The 25,848-nt window shown below is 36.5% G+C and overlaps 1 pseudogene; it reads right to left on the reverse strand.

Moving 5' to 3' along the window:
• Positions 1-212: 212 nt before the first annotated feature.
• Positions 213-9,270, reverse strand: LOC146927102 (uncharacterized; annotated as a pseudogene).
• Between the last annotated feature and the right edge of the window lie 16,578 nt (positions 9,271-25,848).

The raw sequence follows: 25,848 nt of genomic DNA on the forward strand, positions 1-25,848 counted from the left end.
TATTTTAATTAATTATTCTTAATTGTTCATTGGATGTGTTTGAATTAATGTGTTAATTGATTTTTATTAGAGATTAAGGAGTAAAGAGTATTTTGAGAAACTGCTAAACTTGTACTTACAAAACAGAATTAAAACCAATAAGAGAAGAAGGTTGAGGCATCAACCCTCAAAATCATGACAAACTATGAAATATGAGGAAATAATATGAAGATCTATAATCTATACAAAACATTGGGCACATGATGTTCTAAAGAGTTGTTATGATATCAACACTCTAGGCATTTTATTTTTTGATGCACACTCTAGGCATTGGAGTAGTGTTTTGAAGCAGGTGTTCCGCTACTTCGATTATCTGTTCATCATGCAAGCCTGAATCTAAAGACTTGTTCACTACTTTCAATGACTCCAATCTAACAAAGCATGGAGGCTGAGCATTCTTTGAAATGGGATTTGAGCTCCAGTCCTGCACAATTAGAAGAAGAAAAAAGAAAATCTAACACGTCAATGCAAAAATGTTATGAACATTAAAATAAACGAGTGAAAAGTTTTTAAGTCAATGTCACATTATAGTATCCAAATGTAACAAAACTTCAATAGCATCCCCAAGTTTGTGTTTTGTTAGTAATTAATTTCATCCATAGATCAAACTATCAAATGAAAGACATATTAGCGGATTAAACTAACTAACAGAAAACGCATTTAAAGACCAAGTTGATCAGTAGAAACTAGCCAAATGATACATTTGGAGATGTTTTTGTATTAGATTTAAAGAGTAAAAGTAACATCGTCTCACATATTCAAATGTGCTCAAAATAAAGAGATAAAGTATGCTAAAATAACTTACATGTAGTATTGATCGAATGACATAATTTGATACTTTCAAAATCTTCACATGGGCAAGCACTTGCAACCATGATAAGAAGATTGATGTTTTGCCATCATATGACAAGCCGTGCATTTTTACTTGTTGAAGAAAAGAAAAATTGCAAGTGGAGAACAGGAGTTGATGAAAAATAGACCTACCCGAGATGGTAAAATGACTAAGATTTGGAGTAGAAAGTGAAAATTGGTGAGCTGCTACGTAAGATATAGTTAGATTTGAAAGTGCATAATTAGATATGCAAAGGACTTGTGCGTCCTCAATCAATTTACAATCATCAAGTACCAAAGTATTTAACTCATGACAGTTTGAAAAAGGGTCGGCATAGTGATGGTGAGTTGCAACAAAGTTGACATATTCGAGATGCAAGGTTTTTAATGCAGGCAATTGAAGAGATTTTGGACACACTGGAAACCCGCCATACCTACTATATGAAATCTTGAGAAATGTCAAAGAGTGAGAGGCCGAGATTAAAGGGAGTAACTCAGAATTGGGTTTAATGCTTCGATGTATATAAATTTTCAAGTGTTGGAGATTGTGAGAAAGAGCGTATTGTACGAGTTTATACATGTCTTCTTCACCTTCCTGAATAGAAAATTGAATAGTAAGATTAAGTAGGGAACATGAATGATCTCTACAAGACAGAACCCAAGAATTAAAGTTCTTAAAATTTTGAGCTGAAGACGGAATATATGTGAGAGTAGGGAGGCGTTTGCAAAGATCCTTCCATCGTTTAGACAAGATGCAAGTCCGAACATCATCTTCTACTTCAACAAAACTCAATATGTGGAGCAATAAGCAGTCTGGCAACTCACTAATCATATTTCTTCTATTTTCCCGCAACTGTCTCTTCAATTCCCTACGAAGTTCCTGGTTAGATAAACAACTTGATTAAACGTTTATAGCATAAGCACTAATAATATAAGTATTTATTCTGAGCTATTTCGATAACAAAAGATAATCTAATTGTACCAGCAGTGAGTACAATATCGATAAGTTTAGTCTATTTAGGTTATGCCTTAGGAATGATCTTAAGTTGGTTATTTATAGATCTTTTAATGACTTAGGTCCTAAATAGCTTAAACCCTAAAGAAGATCTTCGTCCGTCTCTTGAGCTACAAGATATAGGACAGGTGGTTTCGGGTATATGGCAAGGGGCGCCCTTAAAGGAGATCGCTGATCCATTGTAGAGAGCCAGTGAGCCTTTAATTGGAAATTGACGGTCCACAACCCCAAACACGAGTCTTGGGACAAGACACGATGTAGTTTAAATCTAAGGTGGTGCTCCACTGACTAACTAAAAACACATTCAACAATGTTCTCGTTAAATCAGACTAAAGCTGAGCACACCTATTTAAGGACTAAAATAACTCATTAATTGATAACTCCTAAGCTAAGCACACCTATTTAAGGACTAAAATAACTCATTAATTGATAACTCCTTCTCCAACTTTGGTAAATTATTCTCATAAAAAAATTTAAACGAATTACCTTATAGTGGTTTTTGAGTTGTTGGTTTGTGATTGGGGGCACCCAATTGTGATTGATCCATTTACGAAGAACCCTAACCTTCTCCTTTGAAACGATCATCTCCTTTGAATCAGTAAAACACACACTAAACAACCGAGTTGTTGGTTTGTGATTGGGGGCACCCAATTGTGATTGATCCATTTACGAAGAACCCTAACCTTCTCCTTTGAAACGATCATCTCCTTTGAATCAGTAAAACACACACTAAACAACCTTCCAGTACTCCCAATAACTTCCCTCACCACCGTTGATTCCTAAACGCCTCTACCTTGTCGCCGATATTCACTTCCCAATCCCTCAGCGACAGGGGCACTGGTCGGAGCTTGTGAACTCTGACAACTGTTGGACTCACGTTCAAGTGATCGTACTTTACCAAGAATTTGTCTGAGGTGACGCGACTGATGATGGTGGCAGTGAACCATGAACCGTATATGCCACCTCCACGATCGATGCTCACTTCAACCTTGTAGCCTGGGTGGAATTCGAACTTTCGAACCATTATCGCTTTCAGCGTTAGGGTTTCGCTCGCGTTGTGTTTCCTGTTTTGGACTGTACCGTTTTTTTAATTTTTCTTTTCCTTTGTTTTTATTCCTCTAATTTTCTTTTATGTTAGTTCTTTTTTGTTTTTTTTTTTTATGGGCTCTTTTTCTTTAATTACTACGGATAATAATGGATATATACCAATTGTAACAAAAAAAAGTAAAATAATGGATATCATAAAAATGGGAAATGATTATTTTTATGAATGGTTAGCGCCCGAAAGAGAAGAATAGTATATCATAGCCGTTGTTTTATTTCCAACTGCCCCCATGTATTCCGCTCTAATGGATCCTTTAAGTTTGAGGTTTTAACAAATTGGTACTTTAAATTATTTTGGTCACACATAAATCCTTTAAATTTGAGGTTTGTAATAAATTGATCATTTATGTTATTTCGGTCACACATAAGTCCTTTAAGTTTGTAAACGTTTTCTATTTAGTCCTTTTACCACATCATTGTTTGATTAACAAAAGGACTAAACTGAAAACGTTTACAAACTTAAAGTACTTATACGTGACCAAAATAACTTGAATGACCAATCTGTTACAAACCTCAAACTTTAAGAATCCCTGATGTAATTTACCCTTCCTTTTATCTTGACTATGTTATTTTTTTAAGATTTCTTCTTGTGTTTCTTGCCCAAACCATTCGAACAAAATAGCATAGCTCTATAAAAATAAAAAGGATTCATACGTTTGAGCCGAATTTTTTCTTACGCATTTATCATTCATTTAAATTCCATTTAAAAAATCTTTGATCTAAATTATTCTATTATCTTTATAATATTATTTTGATTATTAATTAAAAAAATTAGCTAAATCCAATTAAAATGAAAAATCTACAACAATCTGAATAATATAGCACAATAAAAAAACCTAATGTTTACATTACATAAAATTTTTTGTGTTTTGGTGTAATATTTTATTCTTCCGATATTAACCTTCACTTAATTATTATTATTTTTTTCAATAAAAGCTTGATGCTAGTATCTATAACTTTTTATATAAACTATAGGAAATTTTGTAAAAAAAAAAAAAAACTGTATGAAATTTTAAAATAAAAACGCATACAATCAAATGTTTTTTTTAGGGGTGCACTAGGTTAGTCAAAATAGTCTCTTACGTTAAAATGATTCGTTAATATTGTCATATTAGTCTCTCAATATACTTACTTATTGTTATATTAGTCTATATAAGTACTTATTTATTGTCATTTTAATCACTATTTGAAAAGAGTTAAAGTTAACATTGATGGACTATTTTAACGTGAGAGACTATTTTGATTAACAAAGTGCACGATCAGAGACTATTTTAAAATTTTGGTACATTGGGAGATTAATATAGTTACTCGTTGCACATTCAAGGATTAAAAAGACTACTAACCCTTTTTTATATAAAAACAGATGTATTCTTCAGCGTTGCCGACAACTCCATAATCACAACCTCCAACAATATGCACGTTACAACTCCAATAGTAAAATAAACACAGATACATCTTTGAGACATTAATATATCGTCGCCACAAAATTACCTTAATCTCCTTCACAATCTATCTTCCACACTTTAAACACAGTTTCTAAACATCCTCTTATTTCTAGATTTCCAAATCATCCATAACGTTGAATGCCAAATAAGCGACAACCCTTTACCGATTTTCTTGTTTTGCGCCTCACCAGGAGGGGAGATGATATTAAAACCAACACAATTGAGGATCTTCCACCGTGGCAAATGTAATAAATTCATCACTAAAATGTGGGGAAAAATAAGAAGAAAATGATAATTTTCTTCGCTATTTGACAGGGAAGAATTCCGTCGTTGAATTATTGACGGATTTCATAATTTTGTCGCAAACCTTGTAAGCTATTACTCTTTGTGAGGGATTTTTTTCCTTCTCTTTGGTAGCTATCCACCTTTTCCTCTGAAGTCAATTATGGAAAAAGTTAAATTCCCCCTATTTCATTAGGAAGCTATCTTTAATATCGTTAATTTTATATTAGAAAAAATTGTGAAAATTTAATATTTTAAATATATTCATCGAGACGAATCTAACAACATCTTATATGATATTATTTATCTTAGAGGTGCATTCCTTACGTCTCATTCATCTTAATTATACAAGGGAATCCGATGCGAAAACATATATAGTTGATTTGGTAGAATACAAGCTGTGTTCTCTTCATTCTTTTGACTTTTCAAATAATGCTGCAAATCTTTACGCTAAGTATAAGACACTTTAATACCAACATCTTCAGCAAACTAACAAGAATTAAACTTAAATTCTACCCAAATAAAGACACTATATAGTAATGATGCTACCTAAACATAATCTTGTGGCATAATCAAACTATGGAGAATATCTTCAAGCGATATCAACAACGTAGCTTCCATCTCAATCCTCGGGAACATGCAGTGCTGACGATATATGAAGAACATGCTCCTTACGCAGTCATCATGTATCAGCATTATCTTTTCGGTCTGCAAATAACCGGGACTTGCATACTGAAGGTCCTCCACCCTCCTTGTGTCTCCGAGGTTGAGTCCTTGATTGATTTCATTCAGTTGATCCTTCAGATTCTTTACCGTGACATTGACCCGGACCTTAAACAAATGAGAGTTTCTACCGTTGAAGCGTACTTGAGCACTAAACAAATTGTTCATTGTTTCATATCTACACCATAAGAAATTAAACAATCAATGAAAAACTCATTCAAACATTTCATCAAACACTTGAATTGCAAATTATACATAAACCCTAAAACTCATAACTACAAGATAAACATGCAAACATCTAAACAATTAAGTAATATAAGTCATTTACATGTAAACATTGTATCATTTCCTGCAAAAAAAAAAATCAAAATTTAAACAAACCCTTAAACTAAACAATTTGTAATTTAAGAGGAAAAATCTAACATATAAACATAATAGCTTAATGGTGATTGATTGTGAAAACATACTTGTTATTAGAGTGTTATTTTATTTAAACTTGAAGAAATTTTGAATTTGGTTGATTGGAGAGAGATTTTAGATGTGAAAGAGGAAATGAGGAAATGAGTTGTTGTCTCTAGTTCAAAAGGACACGCAGCGTGACTTAAGTCATGCTGGAGGCATTTTCGGGAGTGTAGTTGGGAGTGAGCAAAATGTGATGGGAGAAGAGCAATTTTCTCGGCAATTAGATAGTAAAGTTGAGCCCAACAAATTATACACAAACCATTTTAGTAGGGATTGAGCACAATAACAAATTGATTTTTACTTTTCTCACCCTACTCATTTCTCGCGCGCCCTATTTTTTTCTTCCGAAAATGCTCGTGAGATTTTCGGATTTTAGAATCCGAACTAAGTTTTTCCTTTGTTATCGGGTGATAAAAATAAGTTTTTCACAAATTCGGATTTTATAATCCAAAAACCTTAAAAAAATAGGGCGGGATCCTTGCTTTTTCTGGATTATAGAATCCGGACACCCCATAAACACTATTTTTCAGGGGAAAAACAGTTTAGATTATATAATCCGAACTGTATCAGCACAAACTACGAGTATGTTTGTAGCATGAATAGTCAGTTTAAGGACAATATTAATCTTCCAAACTCTCATCCTTCTGTTTTATGTCATTGCTACCTATTCCCAATAAAATATGATATTCGCGCTACTTGATCAGATTGCTCCGAAACTTTCCCAGAAAATCAGAAGAAAAAAAAATCAAGGATCATGACTCCCTCCTCTAGAAGGGACTTCTTACTGGACTCCGCCCCTCAAAATCCAAAATTTCATCGTTTAGATCTATTTTTTATTTTTCATATTCTCATAAAAATCCAAAAAAAATACATTAGTTTTATTTGTGCCCAAAGCCAATTAGTTGATTGGGATGTTCCTGGACCAATTTTCCCTTTGACTAGAAAAAGGAGCAAACTCTCAAATTCACATGACTTGCAACATTTTCTCAGCACCTATTACCTACTAATTGGGACCACTTAAAATTCTCCATTTCAGGTGTATAATAAAGAAAAAGCAGTACAATTGTTTAGAGAAACTGCTAAACTTGTACTTACAAAACAGACTTAAAACCAATGAGACAAAAAGGTTGATGCATCAGCCCTCAAAACCCTGACAAACTAAAAAATAGGAGGAAATATTGTACAAAACATTGGGCGCATTGGAGCAGTGTTTTGAAGGAGGTGTTCCACTACTTCCATTATTTCTTTATCACGTAATCTTGAATTTAAAGACTTGTTCACTATCAATGACTCCAATCTAAGAAAGCATGGAGGTTGAGCTTTCTTGGAAATGGGATTTAAGCGCCAGTCCTGCACAATTAGAGTGAATTGGAGACATATTTAAATGGATATTTTGAAAAACATGAGTGCGTATTACTACAAGAAAAAGAAGAAGAAAAAAGAAAATCTAACATGTGATTGCAAAAATGTTATGAACATTAAAATAAATGAGTGAAAATTTTCTTTTATAGATCAAACTAACAAATGAAAGACATATTTGGTGATGTTATGAACACATTTAAAGACCAAGTTGATCAGTAGCAAATTAAAAATGACACATTTGGTGATGTTTTTGTATGAGATTTAAAGAGTAAAAGTAACATCGTCTCACATATTCAAATGATTGCTCAAAATAATTAAGAGGTAAAGTATGCTAAAGTAACTTACACGTAGTATTGTTTGAATGACATAATTATCAACTTTCAAAATCTTCACATTGGCAAGCACTTGCAGCCATGTTAAGAAGATTGATGTTTTGCCATCATATGTCGGGCCGTGCATGTTTACTTGTTGAAGAAAAGAAAAATTGCATGAGGAGAAAAGGAGTTGATGAAAAATAGAACTACCCGAGATGGTAAAATGACTAAGATTTGGAGTAGAAAATGAAAATTGGTAAGCTGTTACGCAAGATATAGTTAGATTGGAAAGTGCATAATTAGATATGCAAAGGACTTGTGCATACTCAATCAATGAACAATCCCTAAGTACCAAAGTATTTAACACATGACAGTTAGAAAAAGGGTCGGCAAAGTGATGGTGAGTTGCAACAAAGTAGACACATTTAAGATGCAAGGTTCTTACTGCAGGCAAGTGAAGAGATTTTGGACACTTCGCATTCTTGTTATTGCTACTATAACAAAGATCAAGAAATGTCAAAAAGTGAGAGCCAAAGATTAAAGGGAGTAACTCGGATTTGGGTTTAAAGCTTGGATTTATATTAACTTTCAAGTGTTCGAGATTGTGAGAAAGAGCGTACAGTACGAGTTTATACAGGTCTTCTTCATCTTCCTGAATACAAAATTGAATAGTAAGATTAAGTAGGGAACATGAATGATCTCTACAAGACAGAACCCAAGAATTAAAGTTCTTTAAACTTTGAGCACAAGACGGAATATATGTGAGAGTTGGGAGTCGTTTGCAAAGATCCTTCCATCGTTTAGACAAGATGCAAGTCCGAACAGCATCTTGAGCTTTCAACAAACTCATTATGTGGAGCAATATGCAGTCAGGTAACTTACTAATCATATTTCTTCTATTTGCTCGCCTCTCTTTCTTTAATTCCCTACGAAGTTCCTGTTTAGATAAACAACTTAATTAAACATTTATAGTATAATTCCCTGAAGCTAAGCCACGCCTATTTAAGGACTAAAATAACTCATCAATTGATAAATCCTTCTCCAACTTTGGTAAATTATTATCATCTTGAAAAAAAAAATTACCTTACAGTGGTTTTTGAGTTTTTGGTTTGTGATTGGGGGAACCCAATTGTGATTAATCCATTTACGATGAACCCTAAGCTTCTCCTTTGAAACGATCATCTCCTTCGAGTCACTAAAACGCACACTAAACAACCTTCCAGTACTCCCAATAACTTCCCTTACATGGCCCTCCGACCACCGCTGTATCTGAAACGCCTCCACCTTGTCGCCGATCTTTACTTCCCAATCCCTCACTGACCGGGGCACTGGTCGGTGCTGGTGAACTCCAACAACTGTTGGACTCACCTTCAAGTGAACGTACTTGACGAAGAATTTGTCGGAGGAGACGCGACTGATGATGGTGGCAGGGAACCATGAACGGATGCCATCTCCACGGTCGATGCTCACTTCAACCTTGTAGCGCGGGTGGAATTCGAACTTTGGAACCATGATCACTTTCACCTTTAGGGTTTCGCTCTGTGTTTTCAGTTTCGAACTGTACAGCTTTTTAATTTTTCTTGTCCTTTGTTTGTTTTTTTGAAGGATTCTTGTCCTTTTTTTTATTCCTCTAATTTTCTTTAATTTTGTTATTTGTTTTTTTATGGGCTCTTTTTCCTTAATTACTACGGATAATAATGGATATATACCAATTGTAACAAAAATAAAAGTAACTTCTGTTAAGTCTAAATTGCACAATAAAATAAAAAGGATGAATATGCGTACCGACCTAACTTCTGTTAATATTCACTCCTCTGAGCATCATATTAAATGTCACATGATTAAATGTACCTCACCTCAAGTTGGAGGTGTTAAGTTGAATATTGATGGAAGTTGTGGTGCTTTTGGTGACATTGGTTCTGGATGTTTACTTCATGATAACAAGGGAAATTGGAAAACTGGATTCTCTTCTAACGAGGGGCAGGGGGGATGCGCTTTTTGCTGAGATATTTGGGGTTTACCTTGGGAAATTAGTCTCTCAATATACTCACTTATTGTCATATTCGTCTCTATAAATACTTATTTATTGTCATTTTAGTCACTATTTGAAAAGAGTTAATGTTAACATTGAGAGACTATTTTGATTAATAAAGTGCACAATCAGATACTATTTTGAAATTTCGATACATTGGGGGATTAATATGGTTACTCGTTACTCATTTAAGGATTAAAAAGACTACTAACCATTTTTTATATAAAAACTGATGTATTCTTCGTCATTGCCCGAGTTAGATATATATCAGATAAGACCGAAAACTAGTGCCGACAACTCCATAATCACAACCTCTAACAATATGCACGTTCCAACTGCAATCGTAGAACAAACATAGATACACCTTTGAGACATTAATATATCTTCGCCCAAAGTTACCTTAAATTCACAATCTATCCTCCACATTTCAAACACAGATTTTAAACGACCTCTTATTTCTAGATTTCCAAATCATCCATAAAGTCGAATGCCAAATAAGCCACAACCCTTTACCAATTTTCTTGTTTTGCGCCTCACCAGGAGGGGAGATGATTTTGAAACCCAACACAATTGAGGATCTTCCATCGTGGAAAATGTAATCAATTCGTCACTAAAATGCGGGGAAAAATAAGAAAATGATATTTTCCGTCGCTGTTTGACTAGGGAAGAATTCCGTCACTGAATTATTGACGGATTTCATAATTCTGTCGCAAACTTTGGAAAAGGTAAAATATTCCACCTTTTCCTTTGAAATGAATTAAGGAAAAAGTCAAATTTCCCCTATTTCATTGGTAAGCTTGTTGGAAATCCCGCCCCGAACGTGTGGGGGTGGGTTGGTAATTCCACCTCAGGTGTGTTGGAAATCCCACCTCGAACTTGATGGGGTGGGTTGGTAATTCCACCTTAATTGTTATTTGCCCCTAGTTGCCTTATGTTGGCTTGTCTTTGAGGGGGTGGATCAAGTTCCTAATGTTAGATAGGAAGCTTGATCAGAGTTTATAAAAAGGAGGCACTCCTCAACTTACAAGCTGGTTTTGTAAGGATGAGTTAGGCCCCAAATTTCACCATCACTACGACATCTTTTTTTTTTTTTTTTTTTGGTTTTTTGATATCTAGCAACATTGTTCATCTGTTGACACTGTTTATTCATACGATACTGTTCACGTGCACTATTCATCAAAAAAAAACTCAATTTAGTAGCTTGCAGTTTGAGTTGGATCAAAAAGAGAGATAAAAAAAGGATGAATAAATCTAAGACCAGAAGAGAGAAGGCGCGACAAAGGGTGGTGATGCATAAGACAATTTTCAACTCATCAACCGAAGGTCGTGCTATCCAAGATACTTCTGATCAAGGGCATCAATCTTCCTCAAATTCACTTCCGTCCACCATTGAACAACTATACACTCTTGTTGAGTCTCAAACTACTTCCAGTATGTTTTCTTTTGGTTCCATTGCAGAAAAAGGTAATTTTTTAGAGTCAGCCCTTCTTAGTGTCAAACCAAGTCGTACTTGGATTGTTGATTCAGGTGCTACCAGTCATATGACAGGAGATTCTAGTAATTGAGCATAGTTTGTTCTTAGGCTGCCGCATGAGATGTTAAGATGTAGATCTAGGGTATTGAAAGACGCTGAAATGGATTTTTATACCATGTAATGTATTGGTCCGGTATACGTTTGAGCCTTAGTTTGTTGGTAATGGTTAATTTTCTTGTTTTGGTCTAACTATATGGTCGGGGTCGGTTAGACCGAGTGAATTTTGTTGGAACAAAATGTGTTTAACAATGAACCTCAAAGAGTTTTGATGATAACAAGGTATTAAAAATTGTAAATTGGACTAGCTAATATATGTTCAAGTGTACAGGACCACAGTTAAAAAGTTACATCATTAATTGGTTCTGAATGAGCAAATAAAGAGCAAAAGAAAATGAAGCTTAGACAATTCTGAAGGCAATACGCTCCTGAAAGTGGAAAGCGCTCCTGAAGTCAAGCTGCTCCTGAAGATAGTAAAAGTGCTCCTGAAGAATAGTGCTCCTGAAGACAAGAGGTCCAGAAGCCACATTATCAGAAGCTGCATCATCAGAAGCTGCATCATCAGAAGCTGAAGAAGCTGCATCATCAGAAGCTGCAGAAGCTGCATCATCAGAAGCTGCCTCATCAGAAGTCATTTCACCAGAAGCTGAAGATCAACTGGATTTGCAAAAGATTCAAAGATTGAAGAATCTACACTGCAAAAGCTGTCTATTGGATTCGAAAACATAACAGAAAATTAGTGGAACATTGCAACGGTCATTTCAAAGGTGTTTGAAGGCATGTGCTTGCAATTTGGACGAAAGCGTTGACATTGTACTATTGTACGAACTGTACAACCACCTTCTCCACTACTCTGTTTTGTGTCCACGCTACAAGACAAGAAAACAACTCCAGAATACGGCTTCGCCTGCATAGATGTTCCTTTGGATAAGGAATGGTTTTCAAATTGGTTCTTCACAGGACAACAACCAAATCAGGCAAAAGATCATTGGTGAAAGATCAAGCTTCAAACAACGACTCTTTGGTGTGCTGGCAATTTCACAACGTCTCTTTCACACCTCTATATAAAGGAGTGAAGACTTAGAGTTTTGGTAATGCAAGAACGCTAATGCTGAACGACAGACTCTCAATATTTTTACAAGTGCCAAACCTCTGCTGAAATTGTTCTGCATTCACTTAGAATTTCTGTGTCTCAAAGTCATATCTTAGAAATTCTTAAGTCCATTGAGTCTGTATCTGATTTGTATTGTGAGCACCTCTGATTGTATATCAAGTGTTCAACCTTAAACAATTTTCAGTGTAATTTTGTTTAGTTAGGAAGTCTCTTGCAGTTGTGCTTGAGCAGGAAGTCTCTTGATTGTGTTTTTGAGCAAAGGAAGTCTCTAGCTTGTGTGCTTGAGCAAAGGAAGTCTCTTGCTTGTGTGCTTGAGCATTTGTAATCAGATATTACTCATAGTGAAATCTCCTTGGAAGTGCAAGGGGGACTGGACTACTTCCGGATTGTGGAAGGAACCAGTATAATTGCTTTGTGTCGTTCTTCTTCTCTCTCTCTGTTTTATTCCGCTGCATTTAGATTCTGATTATCACTTCAGAAGCTGTCTCACTTAGCTTCTGATCAGTGTGTTCAGTTTTTAGGAGAAACGAAGAATTTTGAAAAACACAATTCAACCCCCCTTCTTGTGTTTTTCTCACCTTCAATTGGTATCTAAAGCCTTGGTCTGTTGTGAAACACTTAACCGTGCAACAGTCAAAGATCTGAGAAAAACATGTCTACTCCTCCTCCTACTGGTTCTGGTGATACTAGCTATAAAAATGTCTCACATGATTATAGTGATAGTAAGAAATCCAGTGTTGGGAAGATTCCAAAATTCAATGGAGATGCTGAAGAATTCTCTTGGTGGAAGACCAACTTATACAGTTACATCATGAGCCTTGATGAAGAATTATGGGCTATTCTGGAAGATGGTGTTGGTGATTTAGTCCTTGATGAAGAAGGAGCGGCTGTGGATAGAAAGAAACATACTCCAGAACTGAGGAAACTCTACAAGAAGCATCATATTATCAGAGGAGCCTTTGTCACTGCCATACCCAAAGCAGAATACATGAAGATGAGTGACAAATCCACTGCTAAAGCTATGTTTGCTTCTCTCTGTTCAAACTATGAAGGGAGCAAGAAGGTCAAAGAAGCAAAGGCTCTCCTACTTGTAAATCAGTATGAGTTATTCAAGATGAAGGATGATGAAACTATTGAGGAGATGTACTCAATGTTTCAAATCTTAGTTTCTGGGCTACAGATTCTAAAGAAGAGCTATGTTGCTTCTGATCATGTAAGCAAGATACTCAGAAGCTTACCTGCCAGATGGAGACCAAAGGTGACTGCCATTGAGGAAGCTAAAGATTTAAACACTTTAAGTGTCGAAGATCTTGTTAGTTCTCTCAAAGTTCATGAGTTAAGTCTTAATGAACATGAGTCTACTAAGAAGAGTAAATCAATAGCTCTTCCATCCAAAGGCAAGTCATCAAAAGCTCTCAAAGTGGTTGAATCTGAAGAGGAAGAACAGTCAAGTTCAGATTCTGAATCAGATGCTGCTGAAATGGCCATGCTCTCAAACAGACTTCAGTATCTGGCCAAGAAGAACAAAAAGTTTCTCGCCAGAAGGGGTAACTCCAGAAGCTCAAGGAAAGAAGATCAGAAGGGATGCTTCAACTATAAGAAGCCTGGACACTTCATTGTTGAATGCCCTGATCTTCAAAGAGAAAAGTCAAAGGACAAGTCAAAGAGGTCTACATTCAAACCAAGCAAATTCAAGAAGCAGATTAAGCAGAGTTTAATGGCAACCTGGGATGATTTGGGAAGTGAATCTGGATCTGATAAAGAGGAAGCTGATGAAGATGCAAAGGTAGCTGTTGGGTTGGTAGCAACAGTAACTTCAGAAGCTGGATCAGATTCAGACTCAGAAGATGAAAACGAGGTATATTCCAAAATTCCCAGAGATGAACTTGTTGAGTCACATAAAGAACTTCTTACACATTTTGAAGTAAGAACCAATGAGTTGAAGGATTTAAAAGAAAAATATGCTGATTTGGTACAACAACAAAAATCAACTCTATTGGATCTGAAAGCTTATGAACAAGGACTTAGGGGCTTTGACTTCATGTGTAAAACATATGAAGATCAGCTCAGGTTCTTATGTCAGAAGCTACAAGAAAAGTGTAATGAAAAACCTTTAAGTAACCATGAAATTGCTCTTGAAGATTTTATTATATCTGGCATTGACAGAAGCAGAGTAGCTTCTATGATTTATAGCATTTACAAGAACAATGGCAGAGGAATTGGTTTTCCAGAAGTGAAACTTGAGAAAACCAATCTAAAATCTTGTTGTGAATGCATCAAGGAAGGTCTGAAAACCTTCTTTGTACCAGAAGGGGCTGAGTTGGAAACTGTTGTTCAATCAGAACCTGAAGCTTCTAGTTCTAAGGCTAAGATTACTTCAAAGCCAAAGAACTCTAAGTCAAAGGCTATGATCAAATCTGATTCCAAGACTTCAAAGCTTAGGATCCTGAAAAGATCAGAACCTATTCCTCAGAGTCTGGTGAAACCAAAATTTGAGGCTCTGAAATCTAAGTTTCAGAAGAAGACAGTTACTGCTTCTGAAGTACCAAAACCTAAGGTGATGGTTAATCAGAAGCAACCCAACTCACAGCAGAAGGTACAAGAAGTGAAGAGTAAAGCCTTAAGTACTAACCTTCCAGGACCCATAGGACAATGGGTACCTAAATCTAAAAATGTCAATGATGCAGGTATGTCTAAGAGCAGTGCCAAAGCAAAGATCATGGTACCTAGACAGCGGTTGCTCAAGACACATGACAGGAGACAAGTCCATGTTCCTCAGCCTAACAATGAAAGAGGGAGGAAATGTGAAGTTTGGAGGCAACCAGTCAGGCAAGATCATAGGTACAGGAACTATTGGTAATTCCTCTACCTCAATTAATAATGTATGGTTAGTAGATGGTCTTGAACATAACCTTTTGAGCATTAGTCAATTTTGTGATAATGGTTATGATGTGCTTTTTGAGAAAACCAACTGTACAGTAATCAACAAGGAAGACAAATCCATTGTGTTCAAGGGAAAGAGAGTTGACAATGTCTATAAAATCAATTTTTCTGAACTGGCTGATCAGAAGGTGATTTGCCTCCTATCAGTGAATGATAAGAAATGGATGTGGCACAGAAGGTTGGGACATGCTAACTGGAGGTTAATCTCTAAGCTTAGTAAGTTACAACTTGTCAAAGGGCTACCAGACATTGACTATCATTCAGATGCACTCTGTGGTGCATGTCAGAGAGGGAAAATTGTGAAATCATCTTTTAAAACCAAAGACATTGTTTCAACCTCCAGACCCTTAGAATTACTCCATATTGATTTATTTGGACCAGTGAGTACTGCATCCTTATATGGAAGTAAATATGGATTAGTCATTGTTGATGATTACAGCAGATGGACTTGGGTGAAATTCCTGAAAAGTAAGGATCATGCATATGAGGTATTCAGTAACTTCTGCACACAAATTCAAACTGAAAAAGAGTCAAAGATTTTAAAAATCAAAAGTGATCATGGTGGAGAATTTGAAAATGATCCATTTGAAGCCTTTTGTGAAAAACATGGAATCATCCATGAATTCTCTTCTCCTAGAACTCCACAACAAAATGGGGTTGTAGAGAGAAAGAATAGAACTTTACAAGAAATGGCCAGAGCCATGATCCATGAAAACAATTTGGCTAAACATTTTTGGGCAGAAGCAGTGAATACAGCATGTTATGTTCAAAACAGGATCTATATTAGACCTATTTTGGAGAAAACAGCATATGAACTCTTTAAGGAAGAAAACCCAACATCTCTTACTTTCATCAATTTGGATGTACATGTTACATTCTGAACAACAAGCTCTACCTAAAGAAATTTGATGCCAAGGCCCAAAGAGGAATCTTTTTAGGTTACTCTGAAAGGTCAAAGGCATACAGAGTGTATAATTCAGAAACACTCTGTGTTGAAGAATCTATGCACGTTAAATTTGATGACAAGGAGCTTGAAGATAAAACTTCAAAGCAAGATGAAAGTTTTGCAAAGATACAGGTTCCTGAAGTTACTCCAGAACCTGATCAGATAGCTGAATCTGAAGATAGTCCAGAAGCTGAACCCACATCAGAAGCGCAAGATGAAACTGCTTCTGATGAAGCACAAGATGGCTCACATCAAGCAGATCCTCCCAGAAACACATTCAAACACAAGTCTTCACATCCTGAGGAGCTAATCATTGGAAACAAAGATAGTCCAAGAAGAACAAGATCACATTTCAGACAAGTAGAGTCAATGATTGGACTAATCTCAATGATTGAACCTACAACAGTTGATGAAGCACTTTCAGATGATGGATGGATCCTAGCTATGCAAGAAGAGTTGAATCAATTTCAAAGAAATGATGTGTGGGATCTGGTACCCAAACCTCAGCACAAGAACATTATTGGAACAAAATGGGTATTCAGAAACAAGCTGAATGAGCAAGGTGAAGTAACAAGAAACAAAGCCAGGCTTGTTGCACAAGGGTATAGTCAACAAGAAGGCATTGATTACACTGAAACGTTTGCTCCAGTTGCAAGATTGGAAGCAATCAGGTTACTTCTTTCCTATGCAGTTAATCATGGCATAATATTATATCAAATGGATGTCAAGAGTGCATTTCTAAATGGTGTCATAGAAGAAGAAGTGTATGTCAAGCAACCTCCTGGATTTGAGGATATTAAATTTCCTGACCATGTTTTTAAACTGAAGAAATCACTATATGGCTTGAAACAAGCTCCCAGAGCTTGGTATGATAGACTAAGTAATTTCTTAATCAAGAATGATTTTAAAAGAGGACAGGTTGATACAACACTCTTCAGAAGGACCCTTGGGAAAGATATTATTGTTGTGCAAATATATGTTGATGATATAATATTTGGTTCTACTAATGCATCTCTTTGCAAGGAATTTTCTGAGTTAATGCAGGATGAATTTGAAATGAGCATGATGGGAGAGCTGAAGTTCTTCCTGGGCATTCAAATTAATCAATGCAAAGATGGAGTCTATGTTCATCAATCTAAGTATACAAAGGAGCTTCTGAAGAAGTTCAAGCTTGAAGATTGTAAAGTGATGAACACTTCAATGCACCCTACGTGCACCTTAAGCAAAGAAGATGAAGGAGCTAAAGTAGATCAGAAGCTGTATAGAGGTATGATTGGTTCTTTGTTATACCTTACTGCATCTAGGCCAGATATTTTATTCAGTGTATGCTTGTGTGCAAGATTCCAATCAGATCCTAGAGAATCTCATATGACTGTTGTCCAGAGAATCTTCAGGTATTTGAAAGGAACAACTAATCTTGGACTCCTTTATAGGAAATCCTTAGATTATAAGCTAATTGGATTCTGTGATGTTGATTATGCTGGTGATAGGATTGAAAGAAAGTCAACCAGTGGCAATTGTCAATTTCTGGGTGATAATCTTATATCCTGGGCTAGCAAAAGACAAACAACTATTGCAATGTCTACGGCAGAAGCAGAATACATTTCAGTTGCAAGTTGTTGTACACAACTACTTTGGATGAAACATCAGTTGGAAGACTATCAGATAATTGCTAACAGTATTCCCATTTATTGTGATAATACTGCTGCTATTTGTTTGTCTAAAAATCCAATTTTGCATTCAAGAGCCAAGCACATTGAAATCAAACACCATTTTATCAGAGATTATGTTCAAAAAGGAATTTTAGATATACAATTCATTGATACTGAAAATCAATGGGCTGATATATTTACTAAGCCTTTAACTGTTGAAAGATTTGATTTTATAAAGAAAAATTTGAACATGCACTACGTGTCTGATTAAAGTTTGCTTGCTCCTGAATAGGATTTTAGGTTCTGAAGTTAGTTCAGAAGCAGTAGTCCATCATAAGCTCTTTATTGAGGTTCTGAGGAAAACTCGCTTCTGATGATGACGTCAACATCTGAAGTCCAGAAGCTGGATTGTTTGCTTCTGAATAGTTGAATTAGTGGAAACGTTGGGAGTTACTTTTTAAAGTAACTTCTGGCCCACTAACTTGGTAGTTACTCTGTAAACTTCTGACGTGGCCTGTATGTGTTGGTGTATAACTAAAAGGGCAATGATGATTTAATAGCTTTGAAAGTACTTTTCACGCGCCCCCAATTTGTCATTAATGTTATGTTTGTTTGTCTCTTTTGAATTGCAATCATTTTTACTTTTAACACTTTGTCAATTCACACACTACTCACTCACAACAAACACTTTTGCTCTCAAACCTCTTGCGAAGTAAGCGCAAAAACCTTATAACCCTAAATTCTCTAAATCTTCTTCAATCATCATCAAATGGCATCATCAAGCTCGCAACAAGAAGTTTCAGTATCTACTTCACGGATGGTCCCTGAATATGACTACAAAGGAAGAAGCATGAAATTGGAAGAATGGGATTTACAAGTTCAGATAGAGAATCTAGTGGATTTTGATTCTCTGGCTTTTCACCATTGTTGGATCAGAAGTTACTATGAAGAGCAAGGACTCATGCAATACTTCAAAATGTTGAATGGACCAACATACGAAGCATTGGTCAGGCACTTCTGGGTTAGAGCAAAAGTTTATAACAGAGCTGCATCCATAGCTGAAGAAAGTCATATGGTTCTGCTCTATCCAGAACTGGAAGGGAAATCAAGAGAAGAAATGGGTCTTGTGCCATTTGTTGAAGATGAAATCAGGTCTAGCATCTGTGGTATTCCAGTAAGAATTGCACAATGGCACATAGAGTATGTTCTTAAGGTTGCAGCTTCTGGATACTACTCTGGAATTGATCTTTCATGTGCTGCTGAAAAACGCATTTGGAAAAAGCCAGCTAACTTGGTGATATACAATTCTGAGAAGGAGAAGAAATATGATGAATTGAGCATGGAAACTAAGATGCTTCTGAAGATTCAGAATGAGAACCTGTTTCCATGTGGTGACAGTGTGAAACCAAATTTAGCTCAGAAGGTCCTTCTCCAGCACTTCATCAAGAAGGAAAAGGTGAACGTGCCCAAATATATGTTCAAGTACCTCATAGAGTGTCTAAAACAGAGTCAGCTACTGGATAAACCCTGGGTTCCTTATGGAAGACTCTTATCGGAGATATTCTATCAAGGAGGTGTCTTGGACAGTCTCAGTAGATCTCAAGGCTACACAGATCAGCTACTTGACACTAAGACTGGGAAGTTCATTAATGCTCATACTCTCTTAAATATGAAGCTAATCAGTAAAGTCACCCAACTTCAAACTGATTTAAGTGAATCCCATGTGTTGTCTGCTCTTATGAGAGATTTTCCACCCATCTGCAAACAGGATCCTATTGAAGTGCAGATGAGGTACATCAGGGATCACTATGAGACAACCAACAAGATCATCAGGTTGGATGAAGTACCTGAATAAATGTTTGGTGGTACAGTGCCTCTAGCAAAAGGCAGAAGGTCTAAAAGAAAAATGACTGCAGAAGAATATCTGGAGGTTGAAAAGACTGTTAAGAAGGCAAGAGTTGCTTCTGACAAGCTCAAGATTGGTGGTTCATCAGTACCATCAATTGAAGAAGCTATTGAAGACATAGATTCTAGGTTGATCATGGATGTTGGCATTGCTGGTGATCAACCTGTAGTACCAAAGAAGAAGAGGAAGCCAACAGTAAGGAGGACCAAGGACTTTCCTCATGTTTCTGAGAAGGGTGAAGCTACTACTAATGTGTCAAAAGCTATTGAAAAAGCTATGGAGATTGCTTCTGAACTTCAAGAGAGGGTAATGACAGAAGCATCACAACTTCTTAAAATTTCTGGCATTGCTGAAGATGATCAAATGAAGTCAGCTGATTATTCAGAACCTTCTACAACAGGTAATATTTTCACACACTCAGAACCAGTAGTACATGAGATATCCAGTGACTCTCCTTCACCTTCTTCAAAATCCTCATCATCATCTTCAGATTCTGATGATGATATACCCTTAGCTCAACTTTTTCAAAAACCAGTAAAACGCCAGTCAACATCAACCAATACCAACACAAAGCCATCTCAGTCAAGCACTTATGAACCAGTTGGTCATATAATCAATGAGAAGTTGACTGAATTGGCTGAGAAGAGAGATAGAGTCATTAATAATATCTTTCGCCTTAACCCTCAACCTCTTAACATTCAACCTCTCAACATGATTATACCAGAATATGTTGACTCAACCTCAGAAAAAGCCTCTAAGACAACTCCAGAAGCAGCTGCTTCTGTTAAAGTTGTTTCAGAAGACCCCCCACAACAAAAACCTTCACCAGAAAAAGCCTTTTCACCCCCTACAACTTCATCACCCCCAACTGTTCCTGAACCATCTGTTCCTGAACAAGTCACTCCTCAAAAGACCGTTCCTGAACATACTGTTCCTGAACAACCAGTTACTAAACCCACTCCTGAACCTGAATCCATTGTTCCTGAACCTGCATCTGAAACTGCCGCTCCTGAACACATTGTTCCTGAGCCAACTCATGCTTCCATATCTTCTTCACCAGTACAAGTCATCAAGATCACCCACCATACTGGTGTATGTGATATGGACACAGACTCTGAGGATGATCAAGATGATCATGCCTCTGATATGGTAGTTGACCCCACTCCTGACCAACCATCAACTAGCCAATCCTTAACTACAAATGACCAATCATCATCAAACCTACCCATTGTACTCTTAGCCCCTCCAAAACCCTCTAAACAACCTTCACCTCCCACCATTTTCCTGGATTCTCAAGTACTACAAGATGTGTGGGAAGATATTGCTTCTGAAGTTCTCAGACTGGTAGCAGGTAGAAATGACTTGGGTCATACAATAAGCTATCAGAAGCAATGGAAGAGGATAAAAGAAAGGGTCGTCAACCTGATTTCAGCTTTGCATGATTCCTGCATTGAGGCTCAAGAGCAAGCCAAGCAGAAGCTAGAAGATTGGTTGAATGGAATAGAAGAGAATACTGGAGATGTTGAAGTTCCTGGTACTTGGGTGAAGAATCCACTCAGTATCAGAGGCAGAGAACCTGATGAATTCCTGCCTAAGGAGCTGCATCTGATTATTCCTTCTGAGATCCTGGAGAAGAATGATGCACCTAACCTGGCTCTAGCTCAGGAGAACAAGAAGCTCAAAGAAGAAAATGAAAGGCTTGAAACAGAGCTACTAGAGCAGAAGCTGAAGATCTCTAAATTGGAAACTGATATGCAAGAACCCAAGATCAGAGAAGACAACTACAAAAAGGAGATGGACAAGAAGTATGCTGATGTTCAAGAGCTTCTGAAGAAGATCTTAGAGAAATAAGCCAAACCCATAGTCGCATTTTTTTTAGCTTATTTTTTCTCTGTCTTTTTAGGCTTTTGATATTCTTGGTTCATCTTTGCTTCTGATTCAGTTCTTTTCGCTTCTGATATTATAAGCTTCTGAATTCTTCTTGCTTCTGAATATCATTAACTGTTTATATCATGTGTGTTGCTTGCTATGACCTGTTTATTTAGTTTTTGAAGATGAATAAATTTGCTTTAAAATTATTTGAATTATGCTCTGAACCTTTAATCTTATGTTTTTCTCATCTCTTCTTTTTGCTTATGTCTTTTTGCTAATGACAAAAGGGGGAGTATATGTGATAGTATTTAAAGGCTCTGAGCCCCATTAATTAATATTTGAAAATTTTGAAAATTTCTATCCTTTTTGTTTTTACCTTAAAACGGTGTATCAAAAAGGGGGAGTATCAAATTTCAAATAAAAATTAATTGAATCATTCTTCTTATCTATAAGTCAATGAAAAATTGTTGGAACAAAATGTGTTTAACAATGAACCTCAAAGAGTTTTGATGATAACAAGGTATTAAAAATTGTAAATTGGACTAGCTAATATATGTTCAAGTGTACAGGACCACAGTTAAAAAGTTACATCATTAATTGGTTCTGAATGAGGAAATAAAGAGCAAAAGAAAATGAAGATTAGACGATTCTGAAGGCAATACGCTCCTGAAAGTGGAAAGCGCTCCTGAAGTCAAGCTGCTCCTGAAGATAGTAAAAGTGCTCCTGAAGAATAGTGCTCCTGAAGACAAGAGGTCCAGAAGCCACATTATCAGAAGCTGCATCATCAGAAGCTCCATCATCAGAAGCTGAAGAAGCTGCATCATCAGAAGCTGCAGAAGCTGCATCATCAGAAGCTGCCTCATCAGAAGTCATTTCACCAGAAGCTGAAGATCAACTGGATTTGCAAAAGATTCAAAGATTGAAGAATCTACACTGCAAAAGCTGTCTATTGGATTCGAAAACATAGCAGAAAATTAGTGGAACATTGCAACGGTCATTTCAAAGGTGTTTGAAGGCATGTGCTTGCAATTTGGACGAAAGCGCTGACATTGTACTATTGTACGAACTGTACAACCACCTTCTCCACTACTCTGTTTTGTGTCCACGCTACAAGACAAGAAAACAGCTCCAGAATACGGCTTCTCCTGCATAGATGTTCCTTTGGATAAGGAATGGTTTTCAAATTGGTTCTTCATAGGACAACAACCAAATCAGGCAAAAGATCATTGGTGAAAGATCAAGCTTCAAACAACGACTCTTTGGTGTGCTGGCAATTTCACAACGTCTCTTTCACACCTCTATATAAAGGAGTGAAGACTTAGAGTTTTGGTAATGCAAGAACGCTAATGCTGAACGACAGACTCTCAATATTTTTACAAGTGCCAAACCTCTGCTGAAATTGTTCTGCATTCACTTAGAATTTCTGTGTCTCAAAGTCATATCTTAGAAATTCTTAAGTCCATTGAGTCTGTATCTGATTTGTATTGTGAGCACCTCTGATTGTATATCAAGTGTTCAACCTTAAACAATTTTCTGTGTAATTTTGTTTAGTTAGGAAGTCTCTTGCAGTTGTGCTTGAGCAGGAAGTCTCTTGATTGTGTTCTTGAGCAAAGGAAGTCTCTTGCTTGTGTGCTTGAGCATTTGTAATCAGATATTACTCATAGTGAAATCTCCTTGGAAGTGCAAGGGGGACTGGACTACTTCCGGATTGTGGAAGGAACCAATATAATTGCTTTGTGTCGTTCTTCTTCTCTCTCTCTCTCTCTGTTTTATTCCGCTGCATTTAGATTCTGATTATCACTTCAGAAGATGTCTCACTTAGCTTCTGATCAGTGTGTTCAGTTTTTAGGAGAAACGAAGAATTTTGAAAAACACAATTCAACCCCCCCCCCCTTCTTGTGTTTTTCTCACCTTCAAATTTTTTCAAGAACCTCGCCCAACTGTTTCAAACCATGTAAAGATGAATGTCATGGCCCGTTGCCCTGCACCACCGTCACAACCCGCCCGCAAAACAAAACTGATTACCGGTTTGATCGGGTGGGTCTGGTTTCTATGCTCAGCCATACTTGGGATGTCAGGGATCAAACTTTCAACGGTAAGTTCTTACATGACCAGTGTTGAGGTGAGATGATGGCTTAAATTATATTCTTTTTACTGAATAATATACAAAATAATATACAAATTATTTACATTAAATTCAGGCTGAAGCCTTAAAAAAAATTAAATTCAGGTTTAAATATGCAATTGGTCCTTGAAAATACGAAAGAATTCTTTTATAATTCAGGCTGAAGCCTTAAAAAAAATTAAATTCAGGTTTAAATATGCAATTGGTCCTTGAAAATACGAAAGAATTCTTTTATACGCTTGAAAATTTCAATATTTTTTTATAAAGTCCTTAAGTTGGATTCTTAGTTGATATGGCTTTAGAAGCAAAATTAGAAATTGTCTCAAACATCCTAGCGCCGGTAGAAAGGTTAACGAAATAGCCCAAAACTCAGCTATAGTGATAGTGCAACCCTTCATTTAACGGAAAATCCAAATAAAAAAGAAACATCAACATTACACACCACACCTTCAATAGTAGCGTCTGTGATCATAACAGATCCATCACAATCAATTTTAATATACCCTACACCCCAACAATTATACTCCTACCCCTACAAACCATCAAAAATACCAATTTTACCCCTTTTCAAAATTTCACCCACTCACTCACCCCATCAGTTTTGTTTTTCCAGTATTGAAAATATTTGACAAATAAAATCAAAGAGAAGCATTGGATCCATAGTAAAACTCACCTTTCTCACCTGCAATTCGAAGGTTTGATTTGAACTTATGTTGCAAACCCGTTCAACAATCCTTTTGTTTCAGCATGGGATTATAATTACAATAAAATCTAAACAGGGAATTGTAAAACAAAGAATACCTTAAATTTGATTAAAAGATATGATGTTTTCAAGACCCAGATCAGAAAATTAAATTGGAGTTATAATCACATTGGAACAAAAGCTTTCATGATTCTATGTCCACGGTTGGAAGAATTGCTATCGGAGTATTTGAAAAAAGCTTCCTTTACATCTGACGGAGGTGCTTAATGTGTATTTATGATTCTATTTGCCATTTAGTTATACGGTGAGGCAGGGCTTTGCGTAGTAACTTTGAAGGCGAGCATGGTGTTGTTGGTTTCCACCACTGTGGAATCTGAGAAAATTGATACCACCGCATAATTTTACAAATATTCTTCTCAAAATTTTAAATGTTTTAGTGAGGATGGTTACAGGAATCATGTGGCTGATTTTGTTAATGGGTTTGCAAAATGATTTCAAAACTGCACGGTGAGGCAAGAAAGGTGAGGTATTACGATCGACATGCTGCTTCTCTTTGATTCACGAGTACCATGGTTTCTTTTCGGAAAACTCCCATCAAGGTTTCTGGTATGATGGTAAAATCTGGAAAATTTGTCAATTATTTTTAATTCCAAAATGGGGTGAATGGGTGAGATTTTGGAAAGGCTAAAATTGGTATTTTCGATTGTTTGTATGGGTAAAGGTATAACTGTTGGGGTGCAGGGTATAACATCCTCAATTTTAACAAAACCATCCTTAAAGTAGGATTCCAAAAAAACAGCTGACTCCCGTGCAGGTATGGGACAACATGGTTGAAAGAAGGCTTATAAGAATTGTTTGGTACTACCTATATCAACAAGATGCATCTTCTTTTCAGTAGCACATTCCATAAGAACTCCACAGTCAAGCATGCTTGACTTGGAGTAGTCTTTGGATGGGTGACCTTCTGGGAAGTTTCTCAGAAAGCGTCTGAGTGAGGACAAAACATGCTGAAAAGATTCGTGTTGGTTTGTGGGGTCAGTCGACATTCCTAAATGTAGTCTGGGACATTATAGCGTCCTTCTTGGAGCTCTCTTTTCTTGATTTACCCTTCTATGCCTCTGGACAGTCAACTATGAAGTGACCATTCTTTCCACAGCTGAAGCATCATTTCTTACTATCTTTCTTGTCTTTAAAGCTGGATTCCTTGGAGTCGCTGTTTCTACTAGGAAACCTTCTTTTCTTGGTCAGGTATTGGAACATCTTGGTTGAATAAGCCATTTCTTTCAAATCTGCATAATCATCAGGATCCTTTTATTTTGTGATGGCGATTTTCGCAAGTGTATGAAATCGTGCAAGTAGTAAAATTAAAACGGTAAGACCGAGTGTCGAACTCGAGGATCGCGTTATACTGTCGAATAATATTTATAACTTAATTGAACAAAAAGGT

The sequence above is a fragment of the Medicago sativa genome, chromosome 4 (assembly GCF_051527215.1).
Source record: "Medicago sativa cultivar Bolivia chromosome 4, Bolivia_mono, whole genome shotgun sequence".
NCBI lineage: Eukaryota > Viridiplantae > Streptophyta > Magnoliopsida > Fabales > Fabaceae > Medicago > Medicago sativa.